This window comes from Colias philodice, chromosome 22 (genome assembly GCF_061535455.1).
Source record: "Colias philodice isolate Cphi_HAF_F1 chromosome 22, ilColPhil1 Martin Lab GWU primary, whole genome shotgun sequence".
Lineage (NCBI taxonomy): Eukaryota > Metazoa > Arthropoda > Insecta > Lepidoptera > Pieridae > Colias > Colias philodice.
The window spans coordinates 770,227-793,715 of record NC_143107.1 but is presented as its reverse complement, the minus strand read 5'-3'; the positions used below and the strand labels follow the sequence as shown (position 1 = coordinate 793,715).

At 31.2% G+C, this 23,489-nt stretch overlaps 1 protein-coding gene across 1 annotated transcript in view; it reads left to right on the top strand.

Annotated features, from left to right (window-relative positions):
• Nucleotides 1-3,670: 3,670 nt before the first annotated feature.
• The window catches only part of LOC149478261 (facilitated trehalose transporter Tret1-like), a 65,728-nt gene continuing 45,909 nt past the window's right edge, over nucleotides 3,671-23,489 (top strand). The window contains exon 1 of the mRNA XM_089709513.1: nucleotides 3,671-3,879. The gene's annotated coding sequence lies outside the window, so the exon portion shown is untranslated. The remainder of the gene's footprint in view (nucleotides 3,880-23,489) is intronic.

The window sequence follows — 23,489 nt, the reverse complement described above, 5'->3', positions numbered from 1 at the left end:
AATTCGAAGAGCTATAACTTTTTTTTTATTCTATTACCATATTCAAAGTTTCATCAAGGTCTGTTCTGTTGTTTTGTAGTTGATGACAAATATTATTCGAGGTCATATTAAATAATATTTAGGTATATGTTAACTTCAGAAGAATTAAAATTTGTTTCATATGTACTATAATTTTACAAAAAAAAAACGAGTAATTGATGAGAATCATTTTACTCTACTATCAATGAGTAATTCATATTAAAACGTCACAAGTATAGTATCATTTAAAATGTAATCCTATGTTTGTACTTATAAGGTCTAATATTTACACACACAGATACACTATCAGGTGTTTCATTCACTTTTAAATTGTCAGCATTTATTTTGCATTTCAGTGGCTCTATTTAACATATTAAATAACATGTAAGTCATGTAATTAGATGCTTATTTAGTTCGGAAGGATTCCACTGTGTCTATAAGAAGTCTATAAGTATGTCATGTTAATATTGTCAACCTCCTAAAAATTTAATACAAGGGTAAAGACTAAACAGATCTTAGGGAAAATCCTGTTTAAATATTCTATTTTGAAATTTATTTTTAATAAGTTATTATAAAAAAACGGTCATATGTTATAAGTTTATGTTGAAATATTGATTTCATTTACAAAAGTTTCTCTCTTAAAAAGCAATTACGTTTCTTACACTATACGTGTGATTTATTGCAACGACCTTTTTTCTTATCATGCACATTTGGTAAACCTATTGTGAGTCCTGTATGTACACTCAACACTTGGTAACACATGTTAAACCTTGTGAATATTTATTGTATAGATTCCTAGAAGTACGGGTAAGAAATACTCGAAGAGGGTCATAAATAAAGGTATAATTTTGAGTGTTATAAGGTTGGGTCGCCTAAGATCGGATGTGACATAAGATCGGATGCATGGAATAACTCGCAAACTAGGCAATATTCTCTACTGCTACCAACACTACTAGATCCGCCATTTTGTTCTGCCCCTCTCTTCACTCTGCGGCCGGCCAGCGACCAGACGGGACGTGTACACAGGTGATTCAGCAGAAAAGGTGTATTTTGTGGCGAAAATCGTCGATCCGATCTTACCTACAAAATTTTGATGGCTCATTGTGGAGAGTACTTTCATTGAAATAATATAATTAATTATTTTGGGGCAGAATTAGCGAATCCTCTTTCCATCTGTATACTTTGATTACGCCTAGGACGTTCACAACCCAAGATCCGATCTTCCCTCCCAATGCCGAAGATCGGACCGAAGTTTAGCTCTTGACTGCGCCTTATGCAATAATGCGCAATAATTATTAACTTTTAATATATTTAACTATCCAATGACGCTATGACTATCAGACCTTAGGTACATTTTCATTATTTAGTCCTAGAACACGGAGGATAAAAGTTTGAGAAACTTAATTAGAATGAGGAGGGAAGACCGGTCTAAAAAAACGCATTAAAAAAAAACTTCTTTGTCAATTTTTTTGAGGAATTTCCTGACTCAATCATTGATGCTCAATGTATGGACGTAAGTCCGGATGTTTTCCTAATGTTAACATTATTATTAAACGCATAGAAGTGAAGATACTACATAGTCCGATCTTCGGCCGAACTGTTATTTTCTTCACTATGGTAAGTCGAAAAAAGTCTGCTTTTTAGGCTCTAAATTTGCTTAGATAGATAGCATCTACGCAAACCAAAAAATTAGGGGTTAAACAATATTTCTTTGTCATCAATTTACAGTTGACCGCAACAGAAAAACGACATCGAATCATGAGAAATAAAATAAAAAATACAGTACGTATAAAATTTTCGGCATATGCGTCCGATCTTAGGCGACCCAACCTTATAGACCCTAAAACAGTTGAGTTATATAGCTCTTTGTGTGTAGTTCACTCGTATCCTTCAGACTGTTAAGACATACCTTCGATACTCTATTTGAAGATAAATAAAGTGACTATCTTCCTACAACAAAGTGCTTGAATTATTTACTAAAATTAATCACACCACTATCCATAATCCCAATAGTTTATAACAAATATAATAACATAAGTAGATAAAAATGGATGATTTAAAAAACTTAAACATCTTCAAAACTATGCAGAGGCCTATCAAGGTCACCATAAGCAACGAAAGAATTTCACCAAAGCAAAACGATTGACATTAAATTCGCTGATTTCTAAACCTGAGGTCCGTTAGAAAACATCAGTTCTGCGTAATTCAATAACATTGATAACGTAGGTACGTAGGTAGCTGGGACAAAGCTTTCTCACGATATAGTTTAATCTGTAGCCGCATAGTTGGAAACTATTGATCCCATTTCTATTACATGTGGTACTGCTTAATTGCCTATTATTACTTACTAGCTGTGCCCTGCGGTTTTACCCGCAGTTCTCCACTCCTGTTGGTCTTAGCGTGATGATATAATATAGACTATAGCTTGCCTCGATAAATGGGCTATCTAACACTGAAAAATTTTTCAAATCGGACAAGCAGTTCCTGAGATTAGCGCGTTCAAACAAACAAACAAACTCTTCAGCTTTATAATATTAGTATAGATAATGATTAGTCATTATACTTTGCAATATCTGGTATAAAACGTAATATAGAGTCGTCAGACTACATACTGTCTTCATAGATTACAATTCAATAATCAAGTAAAAAGTTGGAGCATTTTATATTTTGTTTTTGGGATTAATTTGTAGCACCCAAGTGTAATATGAGCTTTTTTATCAATTTTATCTGGACCACGTCTTTTTTGAAGAATTTTGATGGTCAGCGTGTTATTGTTAGTGGCGTCTGGAGATGTTTTAGATAAAAGTCATTCAAACTGAGAACTGTTTTATTCATGTAAAACGTAATAAGTACTATGAACAGCCATGTCTTATCTAATAAATAAGCTATTTGATGAGTCAAATAACAATAGTGCATGCTAAACAGTAAGATCGATATTAAAATAAACAAAATTCGAGGCAAAGTTTGATCAACAGTTTTTTTCCCACGTCCAATTACGAATGACATCTGAAGACTGAAGGTTGAGGAAAACCGAAGTTCTAATTGAATTAGCATAATATGTCGAATTTGAAATCACGTAGGCATCTGATTCAATGTTTTGCGATTTTCACTTTCCTACACGTAATTATTTGTTATTCTTGGAAACTTTCAGCATCATTTCATACGAAGTTTCCCTGTACATAATCAGAACATCTTTTTATTTACAGAACATCACTTTATCGTTTTGGAGTAATGCCATACGCGGTAATTCCTAGTAAGAGCGAACGCATCTTCATAAAAATCTTGATAAGCAACTGTTGTCACGTACACATGAATCATGATTCATGAACGAGACAATAATTTCGTGTCCAACAAGGACTAACGCCAACATATCAACCATTTAAAAACATTAATTAAGGTTACAACATAAACGACGGCGACCATCAGAAAGCTCTATGCGTAGAGTTTATTTTTCATTCATACTGACGACAAATACAAGTGTCCGACTTACTAACACAGATAAGCTGTAAATGAGACGTAAATTCAATAATAAACTTTAGATGTAATGAAATAGGGTTTGTTTTCGAGGGAGCGTTTGATAACGTTGCACATGGGGTATAGTAAACAGCGAGGAGAGACGCCGGCGCACGGCTCGCCAGTCAGTTACTGATAGTTCAGTGGAGAGCCGGCTATTGAATGCCACGCGCCAGTCGACCCGCGCTTTCGATCGAAAAATAACCGAACACAAAAAACATATTCCGGGTGTCCCTCAGGGGTGCATATTGGGTTCAGTGAATTTCAATTTGGACGCGAATTATAATTGTGAGTTCCGTGATTAAAGTGAATTGTTTCGTGGTCCATATGCAGATGCTGCATAGCACGGTGAGTGATTTTGAAATGTTTCTTGCACCGGCATTTGAATGGTACCATTGTTTAGGAGGCGGGAGGTCTTTTTGCTTGGCGTTGGCATCAATAACACTTTCATCTCTGTTTGTTTTATTTACTAGTTTATCAAGTTCTAATTAAAGAGCTATAAACGCGTTAACACCGGCTGTAAAGTTTTACGAGTGTAAACTCGAAATGTAAATTTTATCTTTGGATGGTAAACATTTATTAGGCTGTACTTGAACTTCTATAGATGAAGTTTTGTTTACGTTATCAACATCATTAAGCATGTATGGCAATCCTGCGATAACTTTAGTGAAATATGAGTCATTATTTGTTATTGGTAGTATCAACTAATTAAGAACGCAGCTTTCTTCCTTATCTAACTCTACTTTCACTTTATTATTAAATATTAAACTATACGTATAATTTTGAAGCAGCTAAATTTAAAAATAAAATTAAATATTAAAACGTAATGTTAATAGAAAATACAAAGTAAATAAATATTAAGTGTTATCTTGAGTTCATGAAATTCATTAAGGACCTTGATATTGTTATGAAAATTGCGAAATTTTATCTTATCGTGTACGAGCGTCTTATCTCACGATTAAAATAGCAGTGTCTGCAATCTTTTGACAAAACTCATTAGCATAGATAACAAATACGGTTTAACAAAAAGGCTTAGTGTAAAGAAGTCGTGCAGAATATTAAGAACTTTTTAGTGGAAATACTTAAAAGAGAGAAAGAGAGACAATAGTTTTAACTTTTAAGCGTTTCGTAAAAAATATTATTTGGTAGGTATTTGAGCAACATTGATTTGTGAAATATAAGCGTACCTATTCATTCAAAACGGTCAAAACTTTTTTTAGTAAATGTTTTTAGAAGCAAAATTTTATTTTCGAAGCAAAATTATTAATACCTATTAATAATTTTGCTTCGAAAATATTATCACAAACGCTTCTAAATTAGATCATGGATTGTTATATGAGATGAAGCTGTATCTTAAAATTTCCAAGAAAAATTACGTAAATGTTGACAAACCGACATTCACAATATTATTTTACACTCATGCGATGTTGTGATAGTTTTAGCTTTTGCATGAGGGTTTTTCCAATTCTCTTGTGAATGACACAGGCTACATTTCGACTGCCTCTACCTAAAAATGTAATGACCCAAGTTATACAAATTATAAAAACCCGTAGTTGTATTGATTTTTTTTAATGGTTACGTCTGCAATAATTATTGTTTTCTTTTTAAATTCATTTGATTTTTGGAACTTCAAAGTTTTACACTAAATAATTTAGTGTAAAACTATAATAATTGAGTGTACAATTATTACTGCAGTTGAATCTGATTTATTATTATAAATATTTGTATTTGAATCATTGTGGGATAAAGATTTTTTCAAAAAATACTAAAGTAATGAAAAGCTCTTCTTATAATAGCCATACGTAATTTGTTCCCATCCCATTATTGTCATGGGAACATTAAAATTTTTAATCCATCACAATTTATTTCAATAAAAAATTACAATATTATTAGCTTTTAAGTTTTCAACCACATTAATTTCTCTCAAATTGATTAAGTTCATATTATAGGGTATGAAGTCGAGGGGTGAAATGTCTGTAATATTTTACAACTTTCTATTATTCAATTACTTCTAACTCGTAACTTGTTTTCTTGGTCCAAGGTACCTTGTAGAATCTTCTTCATTTAGATGTGGTTTCGTTAGTTCATAGTATTATCTATACTATATATTATTATATTATCTGTTGTATTTTTATTAATTGAATTATAGTTCTTAAATGTATCGGCATTGTTATTTAATAGGAAAAGAATAGGAAGTATGAGTCGTTAATTATATCTGTACAAAGTAATTTGAATACTTTACAAAAATACCACATGTTTTCGTAAATGTAATCCTTAAAAACTTATTTATTATGTCTCTAATTATAATTGCACCGTGCGTTTCGCACGTCATTTCCTACCCCGTGCTACACTCTTGTGGAACAATTTACCACCTTCCGTGTTCCCCAACCAATACGACATGGGAACCTTCAAGCAAAGAGCCTACACCTTCCTGAAAAACCAACTACCACCTTAAAGCCGGCAATACGATCGCAGTGTTGCCAACGCTGTGATCGTCATGGGCGGCGTCTATCACCTACCACCAAGTGAGTCGCCTGCCCTATTGCTAGGGTTACTATAAAAAAAAAAATTCTAATTACAAGTATGTGTGTAAATGTTATAACTAAGTAAAAAATACAACTTAAATTCTCTACGGAAATAAAATTGGCCATTGTGATAGGCATTATGTGTATTCCCATGCTTAATAAGATCATATTATAACATTCGAAAGTTTGTAGTATGTTGTAAAGAGATTATTTGATGATATTCACAAAAATATTCAACAAATTATATCGTATGAATGAATGAAAATACTTAGTTGCTTTGAAAATAAACATATAAAATAAAGACATGACTTAACAGAAACTGCAAATAAGGGCGGCCTTATCGCTAGGTAGCGATCTCTACCAGGCAACCCTATCCACGACTGGAAATATAACTATAATATGTTGTGGGTGAGCAAAAGTAAGGCAATAGTTGTAACACATTAATAAAACGTACGAAATAAACGTATACAAAGCAAACATAAATACTAAAAATACTAAATATAATACCGGGTTGTTTTTTATAGGTGTGCCGTCAGACATGAATGAATATATTCAACGCAAATAGAGCTATTTCAAGCATATTTAAAATATTAAACATATTTAAAAATAATTACTTAAATATTTTAAAATAGTATTTAAACGTATATTAAATATATCTAATACATATCACTACATAGTATAAAACAAAGTCGCTTTCCCTGTCCCTATGTCCCTATGTCCCTTTGTACGCTTAAATCTTTGAAACTACGCAACGGATTTTGATGCGGTTTTTTTTAATAGATAGAGTGATTCAAGAGGAAGGTTTATATGTATAATAACATCCATTAAATAGTGGAGAAGTACTGTTATTTTTGAGGTTTCTATAGTGATGTCGTAATTTTTTACATATTTTCCGCTTACATTGCAAACGCAGGCTGAACCCTACGAGTTTTATCAAAATAATGTACTAAGTATTATACACATGGAAAAGGTCTACAGAAAAGTCCGCGATGGTATATGTCTATCTCTTATGGATAACCCACAATAACTTTTTTTTGTCATTTACTTTTTACGACAAATAATGGCTAATTTTCGATGCGATTTTAACCAATACAGCATTAATCCTTAACCAATTAAATACCTTGAATACATTGTTCATTTAATATAGATCTATATGGCCCTTTACACCGTATGATTTAAGTGAATATTTTCGAAGATATTACAGATTTAAAAATTGCGGGACGTAGCGTTTGCGGCGATACCGGCCGGCCGCCCGGCTATCGGGCGAGTCGAGCGGGCCGCTATGTTTTTAATTTTATATACAACGTTCACAGTTTTTCTGTAGTGTATTTTGTATCAGCATTGCACCCGTGCGAAGCCGGGGCGGGTCGCTAGTATATTATAAAGGCGAAAGTTTGTATGGATGTTTGTTACTCTTTCACGTAAAAACTACTGAACCGATTACAATGAAATTTAGCACACATATAGAGGGTAACTTGGATTAACACATAGGATAGTTTTTATCCCGGAAATCCCACGAGAACGGGAACTATGCGGGTTTTCCTTTGCAAACGCGGGCGAAGCCGCGGGCGGAAATCTAGTTTTATCATAATTGGTACACATGTTGATTATATTGCAACTGCAAGCTTTAAAAGCTATTGTATATCAATTAAGTTGAAATCTTCAATGTGAGTCTTTTAGCGCTTAGATATCCTAATTTCTGCTTTCAGTCTAGTCTAGACTTACTCTGTTTAATATCAAATTGTATTTATTTACACATAGCTTCGTCCTACGAGTTGATCTGCGTAATAATGATCGATCTCTTGCACTCATTATTGCAAAATATTATAATTATCTATATTGAATACTAATAATATTATAAAGCTGTCGAGTTTGCTTGTTTGTTTGAACGCGCTAATCTCAGGAACTACTGGTCCGATTTGAAAAAAATATTTCGGTGTTAGATAGCCTAAATTTATCGAGGAAGGCTTATAGGCTATATTATATTATCATTACGTTAGGGCAACAGGCAACAGGAGCGGAGCCACGTTATAGTTTTGAATTACTAAAGTCAATTTTATGAATGCAAACTGCTTAAAACTCCACGTAGATGCCATGATATATGCTTGATGCGTATATAATATATACGAACAGGTTAAGATAACATAAAATTGCTTGATTAAGTTACATTAATTTTCTTCGATATCCACAATATAGAGACATTAACATTTTATTGCATATAGATAAAAAATATTAAAACCGTGCGAAAGTAAGTCACATAAATTAAACTGATGATAAATTTAATGAAATAAGTGTAGCATAAAGTTTATATGTTGCGATTTCAATTCATTTTTTTAGTTAACCCGATCAAGAAGTGTGTCAACGAATTGTTCCGGGTTCAATCACCGGGGTTATTGATAATACTTATGTAATATTTATTTATTTATAGCATTCTATCCTTGTGCTGATTTGTTTATATTTTTTACGAGCTTTAAATGGCGCTTGATGTCTATTGAAGGATTCTATGCAGTTAAACATAATGTTCAAGGTAGTTTTTTGATACGTATTTTAATGTTATCTCAAGGTAGTGCGATAATAGTTTTAGTATTATTTTTTATACTATAATTTATATTTGACTAATACATAAAATAATCGCGAAGCTAACCGTAGCCAAATATGAGAATCATTACCTACTTCTTATTCAGGACAACCATTAATAAGAAGTACGCAAGAGTTCGTTAGTTTTTTCATTTATTCATACATACATATTTAATCATACAATTTACTTCTGGAATTGAATACCTATTACGTGCTATTACCTAATAAAAATGCTCTCGTTACAATAAGATTCAGGAAATAAATGTTTTTTGAATTCAAATAGTTTACAAGATAGGTACACCACGTAATTATGAATTGTTAGAGAAAATTAGGAATTATTACCTGCTTGCCAAATTTAAAGCATCGTCAAAAATGTAATATCACGCCGAGGTAACTAATTTAGTCGTATTTTGTGTTGATAAAATGTCAATTGTTTAAAAACTTTTGTTTTCGTGTTGAGGCGTTTCGCGGTTATTGACCGATTTAAATAATCTAAATAGCAGATAATTTTGTGAATTTATTTAAAGTTCAATGTCATTGTTATACCATTTTAAAGTATTATATTAATTATTTGTGGCAATATGTGACCAATTAATATTATTATTTGACTATTATTTTAAAGTATTATCCTATCCTATCCTACTAATACATATTATAAATTCGAAAGTTTATGAGGATGTGTGTGTGTTTGTTACTCTTTCATGCAAATTCTACTGAACCGATTATAATAAAATTAAGCAAACATATAGAGGGTAACTTGGATTAACACATAGGATATTTTTTATCACGGAAATACCACGGGAACGGGAAGTATGCGGGTTTTTCTTTAAAAACGCGGGCGAAGCCGCGGGCGGAAATATACTAATTATATAAAACAAAAAACACAACTTTAGGTATTTGAGCTAGTCGTACTTATAATAATATGTTAATTAAACATAATTAAAAATCTATTTATCTTCTGAAATCATTGATTAAAGAAAAAATGATGTCAGGAGTCATTGAATCTTAAGTAATAATAATTTGTTTTTAATAAATCTAAGAAGCCGATAAACCTTGATGTTTTGGTTTAATTTACTACCTATTAATGATATAGTTTAATTGCTTATCTAATAGAGGTCAATATCATATTAATATAAACATTGAAATGCTATTAATAAATAATGACGTAAACAATAAAATTATAAACCATTTTAAATAGAAAATTACTTGACATAGATTTTTGTAGAAATATCTATTTCATCAACATTAAAAAAATGACATATATAAGTGACTAACCTTATTATATTATCTCCTGCACATAATTTTTTCTCTTATAGCAAGAAGATATATTTGCAAGCAACCAGTGTCGCTTACAATTTTTTATAACGATAATCTAAATCTTAAAAACATCACATAACAAATTATTGTCGTGTAAAAATGTAAAAGTAATAGTTATAATTATGATTGGCGCGTTGTAAATATTCCTTTGATCAAACAATGATGAATGTTTGATCATTCCACAGCTTCAGTATGCATAACATTTTTTTTATATAGTAGCAATTTCCCGCCAAACGGTGGAAATATTTGGAATAGTTGCTCGTTTGTTTATTGATTAATATAATTAGAACATACCACAGATAACGTAGATACAGATAAAAAGTTATTTTGGTTGAATTACAGATTAAATATGGATTGCAGTTCGATTTTTTATTTTAGTAATAAAATTGACCGCTAATCGTAAACTCTGAAGTATCTACATATTTTTTATTGTATAATTATTAAAGCTTCACGCGTCCTACGTACATTATTTACTCGTAACTAAATCAGTATGTTATAGTAGGACGCGTGAGAGATTAAGTAATTTATCGTTTATTCATAATTAAGAACATATTTTGGAATTTTAGTGGCTTGAAGATAAACCTTATAAATAGATCGAAAGATGTTTGAATAATGTTTTACGTATAATTTAAATTTCGAAGCAATTTCAACGAGTTTATTTATAAACAATCTAGAAGAAGAAAGTGGAGCCGAAGCGACAAACTAACATACAAACTAGCTTTAAATATATAGAACGTGTAACATAACAAAGTTTCATGCTTTTCACACTTCTAGAGAAATATCTTGGCGTTTTACAAGTAACCATTTGGACAAATATGCGACGTAACTGTAGCTATATGTCAAGTGTACGTGTTAATGTAAAATCCATTATTTGTGTTTGAGTGAAACACTTTTATTATTAGAACATTTTTAGCATTTTAACGTCCCCTAAAACTAGAGTAGTCTCCAAACAAAATGTTTTAATGAATAGTTTATTTTTAACATCCTCTAAAACTGGAGTAGTCTTCAGTCTTTCAGAAAAACAAAATGATTTTAAATCAAATCTTCATTTGACGTAATAAATTCTACAAATGTTTAAAATGTACTTTTCATTATTCCAATATTCATTAAATACTAGATTAAAACATTGTTTTGTCCTATTACCATTTTCGCGTTTTCTCTCTATAATATCCCTCTTCTTTATACCTTAACAAAAACGTAAAAAAACTGCCGAATTCTTAATAAAATAAATTTAAGTTATTACATAAGGCTATGTAACTCATCATGCACTTGTTAAATTCTGTATTTGTCTGACAATACAAACATTAACAGTTAACACAATAAATAGTATATCTTTACTGCCGTTTCATAGTTTTCATTGTTTTTAACACAAGCTCTACATACATTATGTCATAGACAAAGTATCTAATAAAAAGGGGCTTTTTTCATAATGGCCGATTTATAAATAATTACAATATACAAATTTAGGGCGAAATAAAAATTGTCGGGATTTGTACGGTACGATTTCATTTCATTTCAAGTAACAATTTTTTTCTGAATAGACTCATAAATATTGGAATTGACAAACTCTACTTTGATTGGATATTTATTTACTTATATTTCTGCCAAAATTCAGCCAATAAAAGTTCTTTCCACCTCTGTAGTTCATAACTTTTGTTTACCGGATCAGTTAGTATTTATAGATAAATTCTAAATATACCTAGAGTTAATTGCTATCTAAGAGATTAAATAGACAATGATATTGAAATTCTAACCATTTCGGTGAATGTTATTTGTCCTTATGCTAAGTGACTATCTCACGATTGACAAAATTCTCAACAATTATGCAACTAACATACCTTTAGCATTGTTGAACGTTAAATTCGTTTAAGAATCAAAATGTTTAACATTCATAAGTCTGGGAATGAGATATCTGTGTTATTTGGGACGCTTCATTAGGAGTATCTCAAATTTAATAGTTAACAGTTCTTTTATTATGCTATGTATTTTTATTTATTTAGAAGATATTATGTAAAAGATGAGCGTTAGGTGAAGAAAGTAGACGTTTTAACGGAGACAAACGCAGCTTAGGAATTATATTTACATATTGTGATAATTCAGTGCTAGGTAAAGCTAGAATATAATTTTGTAAATACAAATCCAATAGCCTTGACACCGTTTATACTTTAAAATATTATGTAGGTAATTTTTCAAATTTGTTTATATAAATTGTTAAAGCCGTAAATGTGCAACATATTTTGTTATGATTTCTGCCTAAGATTTCTAGACGTATCACAAGTGACATTTGCAACTAAAGTGACAGTGACATTTATTAAACCGCGAAACCACAGATTATATCCGACAATACATGTCATTCGCCTGTCAATTTGACATTTCACCATTGTATTTACAATTGAAAGTTGTATTTTGGTAACACTTTCTATGGTGCATTGTGTCTATGGAAAGCTGTCTAAATCTTCGAGCTAGTTAGTTCCCGCGACATTGTCTTTGCTTCTGTACTTATTAGGTATCTTGTCATGTAAAATGTCGTGTTGTAATTTGTATATTTCAAACTAACCGGTACTTTGTCGTTAGTGAAATACATTTATTCGATTACAGTAGACAGAACATGTTTAAAGCGCTGTGTAAATTATTGTTTAAACTTTAAACACATTGCATCATTGCACAAGGCTTCGAAATCAACTTTGAAACCTTAAGTACAATAGCTACTGTTTCTTACTCTAAAGAGTCGATAAAAATAATGGCAGTGTGCAGCTTATTTACGAATCTTAGTATAATTTTATAACATCATGCTATAGAGCAGAGCATGAAAAAATGTTAAAACCAAGAAGCTTATATATAATACACTGGAGATTTCAGTATGAACATTAACTTGTAACAAGAAAATATGACGTTGAATGACGCCTGTATGTTTTTTATCCCTTTCACACCAACTTAACAAGAAAATATGACGTTGAATGACGCCTGTATGTTTTTTTATCCCTTTCACACCTAACTTGGCAAGTTGGTGTGAAAGGGATAAAAAAACATACAGGCGTCATTCAACGTCATATTTTCTTGTTACAAGTTAATGGTCATAGTGCAATCTCCAGTGTATTAGATATAAGCTTCTTGGTTAAAACTTACACTTGAAAATCAACGACTTTTCTGCTCATAGATACGATCGAAGTCGTTTTAAAAATTAATATGGAGCTAAATAATTATTTTAGGTTTTTTTTACTAGTATTTAATGAACATTAAAAGAAGAAGTATTAAGTATATTATCTGTGCCAAGAGATTTCTTGATTTCTTCCTCCATACTAACATAAATAAATATTATACTTACTATAACTATCTTGTATAAAAAAGGTTTCACCACGGAACTGCTAATGACTCAATGAGTAAATGAAGCTGTTGGTTTCACAAGATAATTTCAATCAGGTGTAATATAATATAATGGATCCATCCATCATGGCGGACGTTCGATTACATCAAACATCATGCTAATGCTGTGCGTGTTTTAACCGACTGCGGGGAAGAGGGTTAGGTTTTTTGGCATGAGTGATTAAGAGGAATTTCAATACCTCTCACGTTAATTAACATAAGAAAAATATATTATTTATATGTAGTTATGATAGAATAATCATTTATGAAGGATATCTATACTTACCTACTAATATTATAAAGCTGGAGAGTTTGTTTGTATTAACGCGCTAATCTCTGGAACTAATGGTCCGATTTGAAAAATTCTTTCGGTTTTAGATAGCCCATTTATCGAGGAAGGCTATAGGGCATAGGCTATCATCACGCTAAAACCAACAGGAGCGGAGCCGCGCGGGTGAAACCGCGAAGCGTAGCTAGAATTATATATCCTTGGTTAGTTGGTTGAAATTCAGCATTCCGATAGAAAATATCGAATAATGTCTGTCATCACAATTAATTTTCTAGCGTAATTTCTTTCCATAAACGTTATATTAGAAAAACTATCATAAAATAGCGTTTAAATTAATAGTAGGTATCTTATATCACTGCAGAAATTATTTGATACTTAAGGCATAAGAAAATAGTTGATTAAACAACGTTTTCCATAGAGAGTGGGCAATTTACCAGTAGATAAGGAGGCGAGGTAGCTAAATGGCGTAATTCAACGGCGCCGTCGAGACTTATCAAAATCGAAAGATAAAATAATTTCGAAAAGAAAAGTTTCTATGGTAAAAACCATTTTAGCGGTGGGTTTGGCGCGTACGGATTTTCAAAAATGTTAAAAAAAACATTTACTTGGGCATTCTCGAGCGCGTCAGATATTCATACTACGTATGCCCCAAGTGCCTCTGATAACAACGGTATACTCATCTGCCGGTTTGCGTGGTGGGGCAAGGCATATATAAATTCGTCAAAAATGCACAAAAAAAAAATTTACTCGAGCTTAATTTACAGTAAGTTAAGTAAGTAAGAAACTCAACTTGGGCAAGATTACTTGATTTATATAATTTAGGTAGTACAAAGTTATATCTAATCTATGAATATAAACGAGCTTAAAATTAACATTTTTATAATAGCGAAAATATTTTCACTACGTTGGTTATTTTCTTTCTCATAAACATACCTATAAAAATATAATTAAATGCATAATTTTTTTATGCATTACGCCGTTAGTACACCGACGCATTCGCGTGCGGCAGCGAATCTCTGCGAAACTACTGCGTAGCGAAATATCTGCGGAACGTTAGTAAACAGCAATGTTTTCGCAACTTTTTCGCAATGCGTCTGTGTAATGGCCATTTCGCAGTTCCTTGCGAAACAATACTGACAAGGACGCAACTATTTCATCTATCTATGTGCTAGAGTGAGACATATCATATGCGAAAACCTGCCATACTACTGACAGATTTTTCGTTGTTTCTTTGCCGCTCGCGAATGCGTCGGTGTAGGTACTAACGGCGTTAATATAATAAATACAGAGACTCGATACCGGACTGACATTATTTAACACCAATTTTAAAAGATTCAATCGAACTAAATCGTTTCAGATGTATTCCTTGATTTTGAAGTTATTTTTCGTTTTAAAATAAAAGATAAGTCCATTTCTTAACCAGTTTCTATCTTATTGTATTCACCAGGCATCGAACCTAGTACCTCTCACTTGTAATTCACTAATCACTGTACCAAGGAGATAAAACAAATAAAATTGAAGAAAACTTTAATCAATTTGACGTTAATTGACACATAACGGGTTCGTAATTAAAATCTCAAGTATTAATTGGGTTACATTCTTTTAGGCTCAGCAGTTTGGAGTAGGTCGATAGAAGATTTGACTATAAATTATGTATTGTTGTTATAATAAATTCGAAAGTTTTTGGAGATGTTTATTCTTATGCAAAAACTGCTATTAAGCCGATGATATGTATACAAAAGATGCTATGATTTATGCCTTAGAGTTGGAAAAGATTATGAATGGCACTTATATAAAAATGTACCATGTAAAACCACCGACGATACCTTGTTCAAGTGTCTATGTTAAGTAAAAAATTGATTACATTTTTTCATAGATATTTATATTTCTAAATTTTAGCATGCTAATGCTGAGGTATAAAAGAGAAATTGGGACCTAATTGACATAAATGACGTACATATACTATTATTAAATTCGAAGTCAATTGCTACCTGCTGCTTTCAATCAATACAGGACAACTAAATAATTACTAAATAATATTTATCGTGCAATACAATTCCCAATATAAGGCTTTGACGTCATATAACAGTGTATTCGTAATATACACACATATAATAATATAACGGTATGTAAAATATAATAAAGTACGTATACGCAATTTGGCTGTCTTTTCCTTATATCTCTAAGGATATCGCAGTAGTAATTTTGAGCTTCTTTCTCTAAAGACTATCACTTTCCCTGCACGTATCTCGATGATACATGTTACACTTATTATTAAGGATACTAAAATAATAGATATTATGTGTATCATTTCGATACGCTTCAATATGTAGACGAGAAGATAATTATTTTTGCATAATATGTGCATGCTAAATATCGGTACTTTTGGATTAATAATTGTGGTTTAAATTAAATAATCCGGCTCAACACAAATACTATAGAGCTTAGTAATACAGATAATATAATACTGGTAGTATGTTACCATAGATAACTAATTAGTTCCTGGTAATATTAAGAAAGAAAATCTGTGTCTCTATTATATGTTTTCTACTAATTAAGTTATATTTTTTATGAAATGAGTAAACAACTAAAACAAAACACTTTTAATATAAATTCATTCGAATGACCTTAAAATATGACATGACGCATGCTGACGTCACTCTGGTCTCTGGATAAAGAATTAGTTCGTAAAACTGTATAATTATTTAATTTATTTTTATCGCAGTACCATTGGAATCTATTACTGACGCTTCTACACTTTTATTTCTTCCTGTAACCGTCTGGAGAGAGCCACAGACTAATTGCGTTTACGCAACGCAAGCGGTCACAGACTAAGTATAGTTGCAGTTCTGGAAATGGCATAGGTACCTTTTTCTCTTACGTACAATTACTTAAGTACAAAAAGATGACAAGGAGTCTTGTATGAAATAATTGACCTAGTTTAGTACCTAGTTAAGTACCTAGTTTATATCACTAGTCACATTAGTTAAGTTTCGAATAAATAAACTGTTATTTAAGTATGTTTAAAACAACTTAGACGAAGGCTAAAATATGTTATTTCTATTCAATCTTCTGAATAATTTTCTATTCAATTTTATCACTCCAATGTAAATACAACATGCAAACCGACTGATATATTTATCCACTATCATACATAAATACTATAAACAATAGAAAACCAAAATTGTTAGACCAGATTATTACCTAACTTAAAGCCATGGCCACACAAGACATCTCCCACTCATTGTTCTAATAACACCATACATATTCGAACGCTGCGTTCACCGCACTACACGTCTGAAGAGCCTTTATCTGACGCAACGTGATGAATGAAAGCTTTTACCCAAACTTATCGTAACTACATTTTAACTGCTCTAAATTGTTTTTAAACGATATAATATGCTGGTAATGTATACCCGAAGTTTCGTCTGGGAATTCTCAATTTGTGTGAAGATTAGAAATATCATTTCCTAGAATGTGAGATTTAAATGGCTATTACACGTATCATCTAATAGAAGATTGGTTATTTTGCTTTATGCGCCCCCTTAATGCAACTATTGATAGATAATGTTTGTGGTAATCTATCTTTTATACTAACTGATGATTATCTATTTGTAGTATTACATACTAGCTCTCCGCCTGCGACTTCGTCTGCATAGTCAAAGGAGTTTTCCGAGAGAATACATAGATAAATCTATATATATAAAACTCAAAGGTGACTGACATAGTGATCTATCAACGCACAGCCCAAACCACTGGGCATGCAGGTAGATGTCATATCGTAGGCGTCCCCTAAGAAAGGATTTTAGAAAATACATCCCCTAAAGGTGTAAAATAGGGGATGAAAGTTTTTACGATGAAAATTTATCTTTTCCACGCAGGCGAAGCTGCGGGCAACAGCTAGTATTACATATAGATGGACACATCCTCCGCTGTAAGCAGTAAAGATAAAAAAATATACCTATATTTTATCACACATGATTTCATTCTTACAAAAAAAATATTGATAGCAAATTGTATTTGTCGATTCCGAGACACAATATTGTATTATTCTGTACTTATTGATAAAGTTGAAATACTTTATTAGCGCACTAATTACCTTTCCAGAAACAAATGACACATAACCAATATAAAGAGACCTCCCTGTTTTTACCGTGACCATAGGTATCAGAGTCCAGTCTTGCATTCCGGATCTAATTATTCCATGTGCATGACACACGCGTTAATACCAAGATTACTCAACTTACGAAATCAAAGATTGAAAATAATTGATGAAAAATTACATAGATGTTTTACGTAAAATTTGATATAATATGCAATTTCTCACTGCAGGGACATAATATCCTATGACGATGTACTTAGAAACTTTTTGATTTTATTCCTTCATATTTCGTCCCCAAATTGAATAGAGGGCACAATGTGTAGATAAATTGACAATAAACTGGCTTTTTAATAAATATTTGAGCTATTCAATCTAATGTGTAAGGACCCTAACTTCTAAATGCAGACTTAATCACAAATAGACGTCGCAATGCAAAAAGATAGATTCAATGGCAGACAGACATACTTCGTAATGAAGAACATAAATCTATGTCTATAGAAATAATATAACTAATCTATATGTATAGTAATAAATAAAATTGAAGTGTCTGTTCCTTGTTCCATTAAAACAACAACAAACAAATAATACAATTTAATCCTGAGTTTTTTTTCAAGTAGGTTTATAGCTTTTTGCTTTGCATATCAATGTTTCTATCTTGTTTCTCTGTTTGTTCCGGTTAATTTACGAAAAGATTAGACCGATTTTGACGGAACTTAGTGAAATATAGCACTTTATAATTGAATGAAATACAAAAATATAATAGCATTTTTATAATTATGAAGTAAAATAAATATTATTAGACACGTACATGATAATAAAATGTTTACTAATATTATTTTTGCTGAGATATTAGATATGTTCACGGGGATTTTTGATGACATCACAAGTAGGTACCTAATTTATTTGCAATTCTTGATTTGCATCGTCAATATTAGACATTCATTATGCCAATATATCTTGTGTTAATATTTTTCCTTGAGTATTATTTAATATGAAAATGCATATGATTCCACTACATACCTTATTACCTTCTACTAATTTTAGTGCAGTTTTAACAATAATATAATGAAGGGAAAAGTTAAAATTGTAAGTTTGTTGTCCAATTACTCGGAAAATACTTATCAATTTTGCAAAGTTTACACTGTATACTACATAGGACCTGCATATGTGATTTACTTAAGCCCTTGTTTCAATACAGGTATAGTCGGGGCGAGTTGCTAGTAAAGAGTCAATGACCATTTAAACTCTTAATTCAAACAAATTGTTTTTTTAACAGCACCATATCGAACACTCATTATAAAGATATAAAAGTGAAAACTTGTCGTGCTTACAACTTCATCATAGAAACAAAAACTTAATTGTAGGGACCACCCACAAATACCAACCCTTATATGCATCCAATGACGTCACAAATTCAGAACTAACACTTATTACAAGGGAGTAAGATCTATTTTAAAAATGTGTTCAAAAATATTCGGAAATAACTTTGTTTTTGAACGTCTATAAAAATTATAGTAACTCTATGCAATGACTCTGGATTTTGATGCACTCAAAAATATTTAAACGGCTTGTATGATTTTGAGCTTTATGTTGTAGGATTAGGACTGAAATTTGTCTGTGTTGTTTCGTATCGGGAAGAAAGGCTATGGCGGTGGTCCGATGTGGAAAAAAGTTAATATGAGAATAGCGTTTGATGGTTTTTATCAAAGTGTTTCTATTATTTTGTAGCGTTGTACTTTCTATGTCCACGGCATTAGGTTTCATTCAGACTAAGGAGAAAATTTTATTTAGCGAGTTTCTTTAATCACCATTACTTTCCCCGGCTTTGAATATATTGAATCACTAGATTTCCGCCCGCGGCTTCGCCCGCGTTTTCAAAGGAAAACCATAGTTCCCGTTCCCGTGGAACTTCCGGGATTGTGTTAATCCAGGTTACCCTCTATATGTGTGCTAAATTTTATTGTAATTGGTTCAGTAGTATTTGCTTGAAAGAGTAACAAACACACACACACATCCTCACAAACTTTCGCATTTATAATATTAGTAGGATAGGATTTATAATATTAGTAGGATAGGATTTATAATATTAGTAGGATAGGATTTATAATATTAGTAGGATAGGATTTATAATATTAGTAGGATAGGATATCGTTCACAAAAAGTTTATTGTCTTGCTACAATCAAACTTTCTGAAAGCTCACTTTTCAATACATTCAAATTTCATTACATTCAAAAACGTTCATTTTTTATTGAGCAATGTTGTACCAAATTTATAAATGATTTATTTTCGATTTAAGTAGGTACTAATAATAGATTAATCCTATAAACTTTTAAAATACCTTTCTTAATTTCTTCCAATAATACCTTTTTGAAGAGAAGCTTTCGAACCTAAGTACTTACATATGAAAGCATTTTATAGATATAGAAATAAATTTTATTGCATATAAATATCATGAACGGTATAAAACATGGTTAAGTGGCTAGCTGTTAGACTGACCTGTATTTTATTGCATTTTTATTGTATCTTGGTTAAATACGTTAAATATAATTAATAGGTAACCTGTCTAAATATCTTTGAAATTAAAAACTTAAGTTAAATAAATAAATCTGTTATTAATTCCCGTTTATACATTTTTGATTTTAGGGCCGATTTTTCAATGCTTGGATAAAACTTATTCGTCGAATAATGTATAAAACTACCATTTTAAAAACGTATTCTAATTGTCCGTTTTTGACAGTTTACATAACATTTTAATATTATCGTGTAATACTTTATTGGACGGATAAGTTTTATCCAAGCATTGAAAAATCGGCCCTTAATATCTTTAAACAGTTTATTTACATTTTATTTTTTGTGTTAATAGTAACCTATTAACACATTCATTAATTAATCCATTTTCATAGTAATTGTCAAGGTTTTTAAGTAACAAAGATTTCCGCCGCGGATCTGCCCGCGTTTTCAAAGAAAAAACCAGCATAGTTCCCGTTCCCGCGGGATTTCCGCGATAAAAAGTAGTATAGTATACCTATGTCTTATTCTAGGTCTTCAGCTACCTACATTCCAAATTTCATTGTCATCGGCTCAGTATTTGCGTGAAAGAGTAACAAACACCCATCCATCCTCACAAACTTTTGCATTTATAATATTGGTAGGATATACTTTTCTTATTCTGGTCGATATTTGTGTGAAGTTGGTTATCGCTCTTTCATACAAATCTAATTAATTTTTTATAGAAATAATTTTATCCATATAAAGTTATAAATTACTAGCGGTCCGCCCCGGCTTCGCCCGTGGTACATATTTACGTTTTCTCTACATATAAACCATCCTCGTACTTCAAGGAATATAATAAAAAAAGAATTATCGAAATCGGTTCAGCCGTTCTCGAGTTATGCGCTTACCAACACATTTTGCGATTCATTTTTATATATAAGAAGATAATCGAGTTTCTTGTCGTTTCTTCTCTGCGACATTCCGACTCGTTGGTAATTGGTATTTAACTTTTTATAAGCACTTGGAGTGATAAAAAGTTTTATGTTTGAATTTCAATCAAAATTCGTATTATGTTAGATTTTACTGAAAATAAGGCAAAATCTGTGTAATCCTGAGAATTTGAGCCAAGGAACTTTTTGATTTTGTTTTATTTCGTGAATAATAACTTTCAGCGTACACAGTAATAAGCTTTTTAATAATTCAGTAAAATAATTATAAAACCCATTGCTTAGTTTTTTTTTTTTTATTTTAATCGCAAATAATTTACAAAAATAACAAATATTTCCCCTTTATAATATCAATGCAAGTTATATTAGCTATAATAGATTTCAACGTTTTAAAGACGCAAAGCACAAATAATTTCAAGTACAGATACGATCTAGAATTTAGATCAGTTGCAGTCATCAAAAATAGAGAACCTATCTGGCAGACGGTCTGTCTAATAATACCACAATACAAATAATATTAAACTACTTTGCGACATTACTAATTTTAAACGTCTTCAAAAAAAGTATATAATATTTCGTGTGACTGTAGCATATTATGAAACTGTATTTCTTTATTGAAAGGTCACATTCTCAAAACTTTACAAAAAAATGAATACTCAAGACCTCTGTGATCTGTCCCGCGGTTTTTCGCGCTTTGCTCCGCTCTTAGTTGTCTTTAGCGCGATAGATGTCGAAATAGACATCTAACACATAAATTGTACTTTTTTAGAAGAAAAATATTCAAACAAACTTACTATTCAGCTTTATAATATTAAAGTATTGATTAGCTGTATTTCTCAAAATAGATACAGTTTTGAGTTTAGCCGAAACACATTCTTAATATATTATTTTTACATACATTCAATAATTTTGCACGCCTCATAAGCGAAGCGTTGAGGTGGGTACTACTGTCGCTTCGCGCAAAACATCTGATTTTTCAAACTTAAAATGTCTTTATGTATCATACATTGCACTTGTAAGATAATACATACACACACATATTAAGAAAAAACACTATTTTTAACGTTCATGATATTTTTGATGTCATTTTTGTTATTTAAACTAGTTAAAAAACAGTTTAAAAAAGTTCTGTCTTGGACGTCCGTGTGTCTGTATGTGCGGATCCTTTTTCTTGTTAACACGATAGCGACCGAAATACTTTACTAATCGAGTCTTTTTTTTTCTCTTACGCTTGAGTATGCTCAGGAATAGAACCCTTTCATTTTTCAGGGTCTGATTCGATGTGGTTTAATTGTTATTAAATAAACAAAAATAATAATTAATAAATATTTATTAAAAAAAAATTATGAGGCGTGCACTTTTGGATTTTCCAAATTATTTTTTTGTTATTACGATACAAACAGACACAACAGCAATTTATGCATACAAATTAGCTATACAGATGAGATATTTAAAATGCCGTATATATTCAGATTAACGGAGAATAATAATTAGGGAACGGAAATAGATACGCCATCGCCAGATGCAAGATGTTATGCAATAGCTTTGTGACCTGTATTTTTTATTTTTATTAGCAAATGCGGAATACGGCCCTGTTCTTTGTTAGGGATTTAAAAAAAATGAATATTTTTTTTTATATATTAATTGCAATTCTTTCTAAACTGTTTTTATTATTTGAATCACTTTACTAAACATTTTCCATGCTTTTTAATTTGAGTTATCAGATCAGAGATGTTGCATTATTTGGAAAGAATATTAGTTATTTAATTGAAGTGTAAAAATTGTGGAATAGGTTTCAATGTTGTACATTATTTTCTTTGAATAATTACGACATGTTCGCTTATTATATTGCTTTTTAAACCTGTGGTATATTTTATATAGTTTTTTATCGAAGTATAGTTGAATCAACAAATGTTTGAGTTTGAATTTACCCGTAGTATAGGTAAATAGATTTGATTTACCTTTCAAGGTAGAGTCAAGTAGATTCTCACCTATATATTATGCTTATAGCGTTTCCATATTGTTTAGTACATAATAAAATATTCCAGTCCACAGTCCAAGGGAATGTAAAGGGCGGTGATATCACTTCTAGGAAATATATGCGCAACACCTTGGTTGGACGGTGTGTGACTGATAATCGAGGTTTCTAATTAATGTATGGTTTAATCGCTTATATTCGTGTTAATTAATTATGTTATTGTAAAGGGGAAACTTCTAATGCTGTATTGGATAGAATTACAAAGCATTGTAACGATTTTGACTGAGCTATGATCGTGAATAGGTATCATCACGTATCTATTCTTAAAACGTATATATTTTGTTTATTAAGTTACCTAAGCATAGG